This window comes from Psammomys obesus, unplaced genomic scaffold (assembly GCF_907164565.1).
Source record: "Psammomys obesus unplaced genomic scaffold, mPsaObe1.curated_primary_1811, whole genome shotgun sequence".
Lineage (NCBI taxonomy): Eukaryota > Metazoa > Chordata > Mammalia > Rodentia > Muridae > Psammomys > Psammomys obesus.
Window position 1 is genome coordinate 3908462 of NW_026596155.1, and position 11574 is coordinate 3920035.

General features: G+C 44.4%; 1 protein-coding gene across 1 annotated transcript in view; it reads left to right on the plus strand.

Annotated features, from left to right (window-relative positions):
* The first annotated feature begins 11496 nt into the window (after positions 1–11496).
* Lin54 (lin-54 DREAM MuvB core complex component) overlaps positions 11497–11574 on the plus strand; it is a 65052-nt gene continuing 64974 nt past the window's right edge. The window contains exon 1 of the mRNA XM_055594621.1: positions 11497–11544. The gene's annotated coding sequence lies outside the window, so the exon portion shown is untranslated. The remainder of the gene's footprint in view (positions 11545–11574) is intronic.

The following is an 11574-nucleotide window of genomic DNA, read 5'->3' on the forward strand; positions in this document are numbered from 1 at the left end:
AAGAAAGAAAGAAAGAAAGAAAGAAAGAAAGAAAGAAAGAAAGAAAGAAAGAAAGAAAGAAAGATGGAGGCTGAAGAGGCTGGAGAGATGGCCCAGTGGTTAAGAACATTTGCCCAGATGGCCTGCATTCAGTTTCTAGTACCCACATCAGGCCACTAACATCTGCCTGTAACTCTAGCTCCCCAGCTCCAGGGAAATGGATTTCATTTTCTGGCCTCTGTGAGCACCTCCACTTTTTGAGCACATAGCCACACACACATAGAGGAATTTTAATTCAAAACATAGCTGTTCTGGATCTGTGTATTTGGCTGGAATAGACACACACCTTTAATCCAGGAGACAGGGGCAAACAGATCTGAGTTCAAGGCCAGCCTGGTATAGAACAAGTTTCAGGTAAAGAAAAGCTTAGGTTCAGGCATGGTGGTGCATGCCTTTAATCCCAAGCAATGAAGGAAAAGTTAGTTTGTAGAAGGAAGCAGCCATGTTTTGAAAGTGATGTCTAATTGAGTGATATAAATTATGATGAATCATAGAAAGAGTTGACAGAATAGGATATGTCCAACTCTTAGGAGAAAAGAGAGGAAAGAGAAGCTACATAAGGAGCAATAAGAGAGAGAGGAAGCAGTTTTACCAGGATAGTAATGGAGAGACAGCTTGCAGAGAGAGAACTCAGGTAAAGACTGAAATGAGCCAGAGAATGAGGAGTCAGGAAATTAGAGCAGATTGCTTGAGTTAGTTTGAGGCCCTGCAGAGCAATTCAGGCTGAGGGAAAAGCCAGATTGAGTAAATCAACTGGGGGAGGAGTCTGAGCCAGAACAGCTGATTTGAACAGCGAGTCCAGAGTTCAGAGAGAGCTAGAAAGGATGAGCTTATTCAGCTGTAATTCTCAGAGGCTGAAAACATCCTAGGCCTAGGTTAGGTTTTGTGGAGGCTAGAAGCTTCCAGGACTAGGCCTAGGTTAGCAGAAGGAGGCAGTAAGCCTCCCAGACAACAACTGAACCAGGAGACTAAAAGTTGCTTTTTACACACATACACACATAATTCAAAATAAATACTAAAGAGAAGTTGAGGTGTAGAAAAGCATCTAGCAGATCTTAACACCACTGACGTATGGATTCTGTCTACTCAACCCTGCTCTAGTAATGCTATTTCTCCATCCAGGAACCTACCGTTATAACAACCAACTAGACAGGTACCAGCCTTTCACCCCAGCCCCGCAGATATGCAAAGAAAGCCATCCTGGACCACTCTTCATGCTGTACATTCTTTTGTATTTTTACCTTGCCCAACCCAAATATGCCTCACTCTAGAAGAAAGCAATGTGTGAGCACACGATTGATGAGTGTGACTGAGTGCCTGCCGGCATCTTCCACACCACCCCTTCTTGCTCCCTCTTGTTTCGGGTGGTGCTCTGAGACCATCTGCTTTAGAATCATCATGTGCTTTCTACTCTAGACCCAGTACAGTCAGTTCCCAGGGAGCCGTTGTCTTTTAGGGGGAGCCGACGGTCCTAATGCTGAAAATCCGCATGCTAGAAATGCTCTTACTATTGTATCCAGAAAACATGAGTTTTAAGGGGGAAATAACTCATGAGCTCACGCAGACAACCTCTTCAGTGTTACACTGTGTCTTCACACCCAGGATCCCAGTTAGCAAGAGTATAGAGAACCCAGATTTGGAATGTCCCGTGATTACTCTTTACGTTTGCCTCTCATGCTATGCTTCCAAACGCCTCGGAATAATGACAGTAATATGACAGTTGAGGGGCCAGTGAGATGACACACGGTGGAAACACACACACACACACACACACACACACACAATGAAGAAGTAGGGCAGCTGGGGATTTGCTGAATGGTTAGTAGCACTTGTTGCTCTTTTTTATTTACTTATTTATTATTTATACAGTACTCTGCCTGCATGATGTATGCGTACACACCAGTAGAGGGCACCAGATCTCATTATAGACAGTTTGAGCCACCATGTAGTTGCTGGGAATAGAACTCAAGTCCTTTGGAAGAACAGACAGTGCTCTTAACCACTGAACCATCTCTCCAGCCCCAGCACTTGTAGCTCTTGAAGAGGATTAAGGATAAGGTCCCAATACCTACTTATATGTGGCACTTGAGCAACGTCTGTAACTTCAGTTCCAGGTGGGCGGATGCCATTTTCTGGTCTCCACAGACACTGTATGCACTCGGCACACAGATATACATGCATACAAACACCCATACACATTAAATAAAAATTAATAAATCTAAAATGGAATTGCAAGTGTAATTTTTTTGTTTGCTTTTTGAGACAGAGTTTCTTGAAACCGGAACAGCCCTGGCTGTCCTGGAACTCACTCTGTAGACCTGAGCTGCCCTCCAATTTACAGAGATCCATCTGCCTCTGCCTCCTGAGTGCTGGGATTAAAGGCGTGTTCCTCACTGGTAAGTCAGATGGGCGTGGTATTATGAACGGACACACTTTCCTTGAAAATCCAAAGATATTATCTAACTGGAGAACATTGGTTCAGAGTCTAATTTAACTATCACCATAAATCACTTGTTTATTTATTTACTTTGCCCCTAAAATGGCCCAGGTTTTTCCTCTAAAGTCCAGAAACCTTACTAGACAATGCCTCAGTGGCCTTCCTGATCCATTATTCTCAGGTATGAAATGAGCTCTTCTACTGTGTAGTTTTTATAATTTCCCCAGTATTATATTCTATTCGAGTTATCTGTACAAGGTTTCTTTGTTGTTGTTTTTTTGTTTGTTTGTTTGTTTGTTTGTTTGTTTTTTTTTGCTTGTGTTTTTGTTTTGATTTGTTTGCTTGTTTAGCAGACTCTCATTATACAGCTCAGGCCAGACTTGAACTTTTTAAAACTTTTTTTTGTATTATTTATTTATTATGTATACAGTGTTCTGCACCCATGTACACCTGAACACCAGAAGAGGGCACCAGATCTCACTATAGATGGTTATGAGCTACCATGTAGTTACTGGGAGTTGAGCTCAGGACCTTTGGAAGAAGAGCCAGTGCTCTTAACCTCTGAGCAATTTCTCCAGCCTTGGATTTGAACTCTTGATCCTCCTGTCTCTGGCTCCTGAATGCTGGGATTGATTATAGATATATCCCACAATGGGCCAATGAGGCATCAGAGCTGCTAGAGTAACAGAAGGTTGTGAACCGCTGTATGTGGGTGCTGGGACTCAAACTCTGGTCATTTGCAAGAGGAATTGCATGCTGAGCCGTCCCTTGGCTGCTCTGCCTTTATTACAACTTAATGAAGGAAAAAAAATCTTAGAATGTTGTTACTCTGCAGTAGTCCTCCCCCAGCTGGGACTTCCAGGCCTGTTGACTACTGCCTGCCCCAACTCACCTAATTCCTTGGTTTCGCCAAATGAAGTTGACATTTTTGTTTCATTTCAGCCAGCATTTTCTGTACACCTGACTTCGTTTTAGCAGTCCCTTAACACTTGTGTTGTAATTCTGTAGCATTGTCATTATTCACCTACACTGCCTAGCATATTCAAAGTAGATTATCCACTACAGATTCCTCTTCCCTGCATCCCTACCTTGATGAGAACCATGTTTCTTTGCTTATTAGCAAGAAGGGGCCTTGTGTACCATCTATGCCCATGAAGGGTAGAGACAGCTCTGGGAGTCTGTTCTTTTCATCCACTGTCATAGATGTTCCAAGGATGGAACTTAAGCACCTTTGCCTCCTGACCCCGTACTGTCCAGTTCTGGTTTTTAAAACTCTTGTATTGTTTTTGTTGTTGCTAGTTTTTTTTTTGTTTGTTTGTTTGTTTGTTTGTAGCCACCTACTTATATTTCTTTCTTTTTATTTTTGCTTTTTCAGACAGGATGCCATGTGGCATTTTGGGGGGGAGATGAACAAACTCCTATTCATCCAATAGAGTGCCAGTGACAGACCAAAGAAATAATCCACCCATCATGAGCTTAATGCACCAGCAAATTTATTGGGGTTATTTACAAGAGTATGGCGGCAGGATTACTTGCAGAACTGTGGATGACTGAAAGGCAGCTGCATTATCTAGAGTTTCCAGCAACACCAGAGGCAATCCATGAAAGTGCATCCACTCCTACACAGCATGGATGCAGCTCAGCTCCTTTTCCTAGTAACTGTTACTGTATATAATATTGGGGAGGGGGCCTTGTGAATCTTGTAAGTTTCAGGAGCTTCCTGAGACTGGTGAGTTTCATTTATTTCCCAAGATTTGCCGAAGTTTCACTTTCTGAGTCTTAAGCATCCTACTTCCAGGAAGTAATGTTTCAATCTGAAGAAAGTACCTGCAGCAAAAACATGTTCTTGCTCTGAGGCCCCAGGTAGCTTTGGATAATTCTCAGGCTCCAGAATTCCAAAATTAAAGCATGTGTGTCCTTGTTAGGATTACTATTGCTACAATGAAACACCATGAAAAAAGAGCAAGCTGGGGTGAAAACGGTTTTGCCATCCGTCAGGGCAGGAATTCCAGCAGGGCAGGAACCTGGAGGCAAGAGCTGATGCAGAGGCCATGGAGGAGTGCTGCTTACTGGCTTGCTCCCCATGCTTGCTCAGCTTGCTTTCTTATAGGGCCACCAGCCCAGGGATGACATCACCTACAACTGGCTTGTCCTTTCCTCATTAATCACTAATTAAGAAAATGCCTACAGCTGGGTCTTATGGCGGCATTTTTCTCAATTGAGGTTCCCTCCTTTCAGATGGCTCTAGCCTGTGTCAAGTGGACATAAAAAACTGGCCATGTCAGTTGCCACTCCTATTTTAGCAGCCACTCTTAGTAATCCCTGAGAGAACGTCCATGAGAAGCGAGTCTGTGAAGGTTTGCATGTTTGCAGGTCTCTGTCACCTGACTGCAGTGGAATTTGGGCTGTGCTGACAGCTTTTTTCTTTCAGGGTTTCAGATGAGAAGTCAAAGCCATACAGTACCAGTGATGTCCTATCCTCATCGGTCTCTCTCTCTTCTAACTTTTCAGAAGTAGCTTCTCTTCCTATCATTTTAAAACTCTCCTCTTTATATGGACTTACACAGGACATGCTAAGGTGTGTCCTTTCTCATGAGTCTTGCCTGGAACACAGACAGATGCAAGTCTATATATTTTATGGACGGACATGTTCTTGAAGCATCTGCTTATCACTTTTCTGTCTTATGTTCCCTTTTCTAGAGAACCGTGCCCTGGGCCCCTTAGATTTATCTTCGTAGTGACCTGTATTCTCCATCATAATTTCCACCTTATATATGTCTGCTTTGTGGTTTAAGATATTCAGGCAGGCGTGGTAGCACACACACCTTTAATCCCAGTACCAAGGAGACACAGGCAGGCAGGTATCAGTGACTTCAAGACCAGCCTGATCTACACAGAGAGTTCCAGGCTAGCTAGGGCTACATTTTAAGACCATGTCTCAAAAACAAACAAACAAACAAACAAACAAACAAACAAACAACTTTTTCCTGTTCCAACCCATGAAGGAGGAGTTAAGAGTGCAGAGGAGCTAGCACTTGCCACACAAGCACGAGGGCCCCAGCACCCACATAAAAGCCAGGCACTATGGGGTACACTTGCAATCCCAGGACTGGAAGGCTGAGACAGGGGAAGGTATGGGGCTCCATGGGTGACAACCTAGCCTAAGTATGGAGCTATCTCCCCCAAAACAAGGTGTACAGCTCCTAAGGAATGTCACCTCAGGTTGACCTCTGACCTCCACATACATGTACATGCAGACACACACACCAAAGAAAGAAATAATGATTTTTTTTAAAGCAAACTCATATGAAGCTGTTTTGATTATTTTTAATGACCATAAGTGGAAACAGCCCTCACACTCATTGTCAGGAAAGCAAAGAAACAAAGTTCAGCATTTTCATCCAGTCACACAAATGCTCAACATTAAAAGGAAATAAACTACAAACACATGCAACAATAACAATCTTTTAAAAAGTATTTTACTGAGCGAAAACAGCCATATAGTAAAACAAACAAACACACAAAAAAAACAAAACCAAAAAAATGTGCAAGGGTTTGTCTGTGTGAAGGTGTAGATCAGACAAAACTAATTTATAGTGATATAAAATCAGAGTTGCTGGGTGGGGCTGAAGAGACAGCCTTTAAAAAAAGTTAAAAGTGAGTACTGCTTCTACAGTGGACCTAAGTTCCATTCTCAGTGCCAGTGGCTTACGCCTGTCTGTAGCTCCAGCAACCAGGGAGATCTGACAGCTATGGCCCTCTCGGGCACCTGTACTTGTACACATACCCACACACAGATACACACATGCACGTAATTGAAAGCAATACAAATAAATTATGTATTACAAAGTAATTCTGGGCCTGGTGATAAAAACATCTCATACACATGAAGATAAACAAAGATAAAAATCCACTTTTTTGTTTGTTTGTTTGTTTGTTTTGTTTTTCGAGAAAGAGTTTCTCTATGTAGCCTTGGCTGTCCTGGACTTCCTTTGTAGACCAGGTTGGCATCAAACTCACAGTGATCTGCCTGCCTCTGCTGGGATTACAGGCATGTGCCACCGTTCCCAACTTAAAAACCCACAATTCTTTGTATGTTCCATGAAAGAAAAGCTGAAAGACCCCAGCCTCACCCTAAGTTAAACATAGCTAATGCCATTTTGTGAGACACCACTGTTTTGTAAAACTCTGAAGGCCAGATGAGAAACTGGAAAATTACTGAGAAATCCTAGCTGTGTCACCCACTTGGGATATCTGTGGTCAGGCTGCCCCAGTCATACTAAAAACAGTTTGTGTTAATCACCCTCATGGATATCTGTGAGACTGTTTCAGTTAAGATAGAAAAAAACAAAATAACAGGTGGCGGGCCACGTCAAGGGGTCATCATAGCCCCCTTGACCACCCAGTTCCTGAAATCTTGGTGCCCCTGCCAAACTTTGACGCAAACCGTGGTCTCATGTAAACGTACCAATCAGCCCCCTGTAACCATGCCTCTCGCTTCTGTACCAGTGCTTCTGCTCTAAAACCCTATAAAAACCCCAGCTTCCCATCTAGGGGGCGCGGAAGTCTCCCGAATGACTTTTCGCCCCGGGTACCCGTGTATCAAAATAAAAGCCTCTTGCTGTTTGCATCCGAATGGCCTCGTTGATCCTTGGGAGGGGGTCTCTCTGACGGAAGATACCCTCCGGGGATCTTTCAAAGCCATGAGTTGCATTTGGCTTATATGATTTAATTTGCCAATGCCTGCTCTTGAGGATTCTCTTTTGCTGGTGAATGGTTCAAGAAGAAATACATGGTCAAGTCTGACCAGTGTCTCCAGAAGAGAAATTGTCTGAGGGCCTGTTTAACTTGCTGTTGAAAAGACTATCCTGACTGTAGCTGACATGTGTGAATTGTATGTGGTTTATGTGGTCCTAGGTGCTAGCTATAAACTCTAAGAACAAAGACAAACCACTGAGGGTGGCTTCAGGAAGAGCAGGGACTAGCTGCTCAACAGAGCCCAGAATTAAACTAAGCAGAGCAAACAGGCACTCAGCCATAGGCTTGGGTCACTGGAGTAGGGAAGCCAACTGTTCTACTCTTCTTTTTGTTGCTGTGATAAAACACTGACCAAAAGCAACTTGGAGAGAAAAGTGTTTATTTGGCTTAGAATTCCAAGCCATGATTCATCATGTTGTATAGCAAAGTGAATTCGTATTAATTTTACATAAGTTTAGACCTTCTGAAACATCACCACAGTTAAATTCTAACATACTCTCCTCTCTTCAGAAAGTTATGCCTGACCCCTTTGGTAGCAATCAAACACCACAATTCAACTGCTAGGCACGGTGGCATAGACCTCGAATCCCAGTGCCTGGGAGCAGAAACAGGAAACCTGCTGTAAAGCCAAAGCCAGCCTGGGTCACTTAATCTGTCTCAAAAATCTAAAACAAACAGTAATTCGCTTTTCCCCGCTGATATATATGGATATTGTTTTTAAATGGCATAGAAATACTATCACATCACACCATTTTTTTCCATTAAATTAATTTGTCATAAGCTTCCAGAAATCTTTCAGTGTTCAAAAAAAATTAATAAGGGATCATCATGTGTTGCATTTTAAAAGGGTGACAAGGCAAAGCTGTCCATGAGAGCACATGCCTGTAATCCCAGCGCCTGGGAGGCTGAGGCAGTTAGACTACCACAAAGCCAAGGCAAGCCCGGGCCTTCACAATGAAGATCCTGTTAGAAACATGTTATGAGATAGTGGAAAATAAGTCAAAATGGAAGGTAACACATTTCTGTTGGCTGCTGCTATAGAGACATCTTGGAAGAAGGGAACACGTTTTTATTAGCTGCCGCTGTTGGAGTGTTTTTTTTTTTGTTTGTTTTTTGTTTTTAATGCTACTGTATTGGGTTCTTATATCTACCACCCTTCTCCTCACCAATCCCTCCCAACACCCCAACACCAGGTAGGAGAAACAGAAGGTTAGTAGGGAGAAGGAGCATCGAGATTCTTTTTCAGACTACTTCCTGCTGGTTAGGGACGTTGAGTTCCTAGGGAGCAAGTCCACTCTTGTCAGGATATCTCTTTCCCTCAACCGCTTGACAAATGAGCAGGAACCGCCAGGAGGAACAGCGCCGCCTCCTCTCTTAGAGCTCTGGTCTTTTTATACCTGCTCTAGAGTCCCCAGAATTAAACTGTCTTCGGCGGCAGAAGCATGCACCAGGCAAATTAGTCAGCTGCTGTGGACATTCTGAAGCAGCCCCAGATCCCGCCCCTGGGATTAAAACAAAAACATGTTTACATAAGATAACTGGGGTTTTAAAGACACCAACATTCTCACTGCCTGCTTGCTATAGACACGTCCTGGGCTCCAGGCAGACGCGCCACAGCCAGGGAAGCCCTGAGTAGTCTTTTGAACTGCCCTGTGTTAAGGATGATTTGTTGACCTGTAGATGCGTAGTCCCCAGCACTGCGTCCGGTACAAAATAGGAACTCAGTAACATCTCATTTTGTCTTCTAAGACCTCTACCCAACTGTTACCTACGTAATCCTGCTTCTATGTTTTTATTCTGTTTTCCTCAGAATCTGTTGAATTTGGGAGGGGCTAGCTCAGTAGTAGCGTACATCCTGTGCGCCCAGTGAGCTGTGAGTTCAACCCCCAGCACCAATTCTTTTTTCTTTTGAAAGAAATTGCAGATCGCTCACAACGTCTCCTCCAAGGACCACAAAGCCATCGTGGAATGCGCAGTGCGGCTGGCGACCGGAGTCACCAATCCCACCTGCGGCCTGCGCAGTGAGGAAGATAAGGCGGCTTCTGGGCATATGCTGTGTTTAAATCAGCCACAGAAACTGCGAAGAGGGACAAAGAAAAAAGAAAACCCAGGAACTGGGGATGAGGACACTGAGACATCCGTGGCAGGCAGCTGCCTAAACTCTCACAGCTATTATTAGATGTCAGGGCTGGCATTTCAGCCCAGACAGTGTGGGTGCCGAGATCAACAAGCCTCAGATATTTGCTTATTTTTAATAAATGCTATCTAGTCTCGGCAATATTTACATTTCTTACTTTTGTTTTAAAGCTTAGTCACCATGGATAATATTAAAAATAGCTCTTATATCGCTACATTGCTGTGCTGTCCTGGACAGAGATCTGCCTGCCTCTGCCTCCCACCCAAGAGTTTTAGCCAGGCTTAGTTCAGTTCTTGAGGAGGATCCTGTTGTAATAATGTGGCTGCCTCTGCTATTTTATTGTAATATACGATGTCGTTGCTTTTGTTTGTTGGTTGGTTTGTTTTTTATTATCATCTTTATTATTTTATTCTTGGTCTTATGTGAATTTTACTGAAATATTTTTAAGATTTTTATTTTTAAATTATGTATCTGTGTGTGTTTGTGATATATGCACATAAATATGGTACTCTTGGAGGCTAGAAGATGATGTTGGATTCCTGGAAGCTGGAGTTACAGGCAGTTATAAGCCACCTGGTGTGTGTACTGGGACCTGAACTTGGGTCCTCTTCAAGAACAGTACCGGATCGTAACCACGGAGATATCTTTACACCTTATTCTAAGAATTGTAACACTAGGTACAGTTGTTGGGTTTTTTATGATGCATCACTAGATAGCATGTTTTCCCATTTGATGGATTACACCAGTATTTTGACTAATGTAAAGCTATCATTCTCCTTCCGCAGAGACTACTTTGTCATGGTGTGAGTTCTTTTTAGTATCAAATCGCTAACTGATAAAATTGTAATAGTCACTTTAGTCTTTGTAACAAAACTACAGTAAAACCGGAAACGTTTCTCTTATCCTTTAGGTGCTGTTTTGTAGCAGTGCGATCAGAACTGTGCTTGGTGGAAGGAGCTCAGAATTTTTCTACCAGGGTCGGGTGCGGGGTTGGGGATTATCGCCTTAAACCCGGCTAAATTTGGCCACTCCATCTCTCTGTCTTCTTCTTTCCAGAGATGCCTCTACTGTACCACCAGCCATTTGATGGGGATTTCTGTCAAGGTTTCTCATAAACTCAGCTCACAACACCGATCCCCAACAAAACCCTTGTATAGTCTCCAACATTCCCACCTGGCACTTCTGAGCCACTGGGCTTGCTGAAGTCTGGTTCTAGCCTAACAGAACTAACATCTGGGGCCAATACCTTGTAGCCATTTGGCACCTCTCGCTTTTATTCAGCTGTCTGAATCCTGGGAGGTTATTTTTATTTTGTAGACAGAAAAAGAAACCTGTTATATAGGAATTAGTGGAGGCACCAGAAGAATTTAAAACCAGGAACACTTGATTGTAGCATCGCTCTACATAATAACTTTAACATAATAACGCTTGCCTCCTCCATGCCAGTCCCCAGGTGGCCTGACGCTATCTGTACGTCTCCCGTAGTCCTCTAGTGATGCACCTCACGGAATACTCTCAAGGCCTTTTGTATTTCTTGGATTTTTATGAATACCCCAGGAAACGAAGGAAAAGACGATCGAACACAAAGAATCCATATTGTGTTCGTATAAGGAGGTCTATACTGCATTTCAAACAAATTATCAAAAACTCCCTTTCAAGGTAAGTTTAACTCTGCGTGCTCCTCTCCGGGGCTCTCTTGGCGCCCCTTGCAAAATCCATGCGTAAGCCCGGAGAGGTTTAGCCCCGGAGCAAGGACGTCGGCTCTGGCCTCACCCCGGCGCAGCACCGAGCGGGGCCGCGCTGGAAGCCGCACCTACTGTGGTCTGGTCACAAAGCCAGAAAAGCACGAACCCACCCGGCGTTCCCCGCCTTCCTTCTGACAGAGGCCCCGGGAGGAGTCACGTGGAAGACGGGAGCACTCCTCAGCCTTGCGCAATGACGCGGCTCGGGTTGCCAGGGGGCGGGGCCGGCCGCGGAAGGGGCGGGGCGGCGCAGGGGCGGGCGGGGCGGGGCGGGGCGGCCCGGCGTATTATGGGATGCGGCGGTGGAATGGCGCTGGGCGCGTGATTTTGAACAAACCCGGGTCTGTGTTTCGGAGGCGCCGCCGCCGCCGCGGCTGCTGGGAGCCCGGGGAGCGCGGCGCGAGAAGGAGGCGGCGGCGCCGCCGGCTCGGGTGAGTGTCAGCTCGGGAGACCCGGGCTGA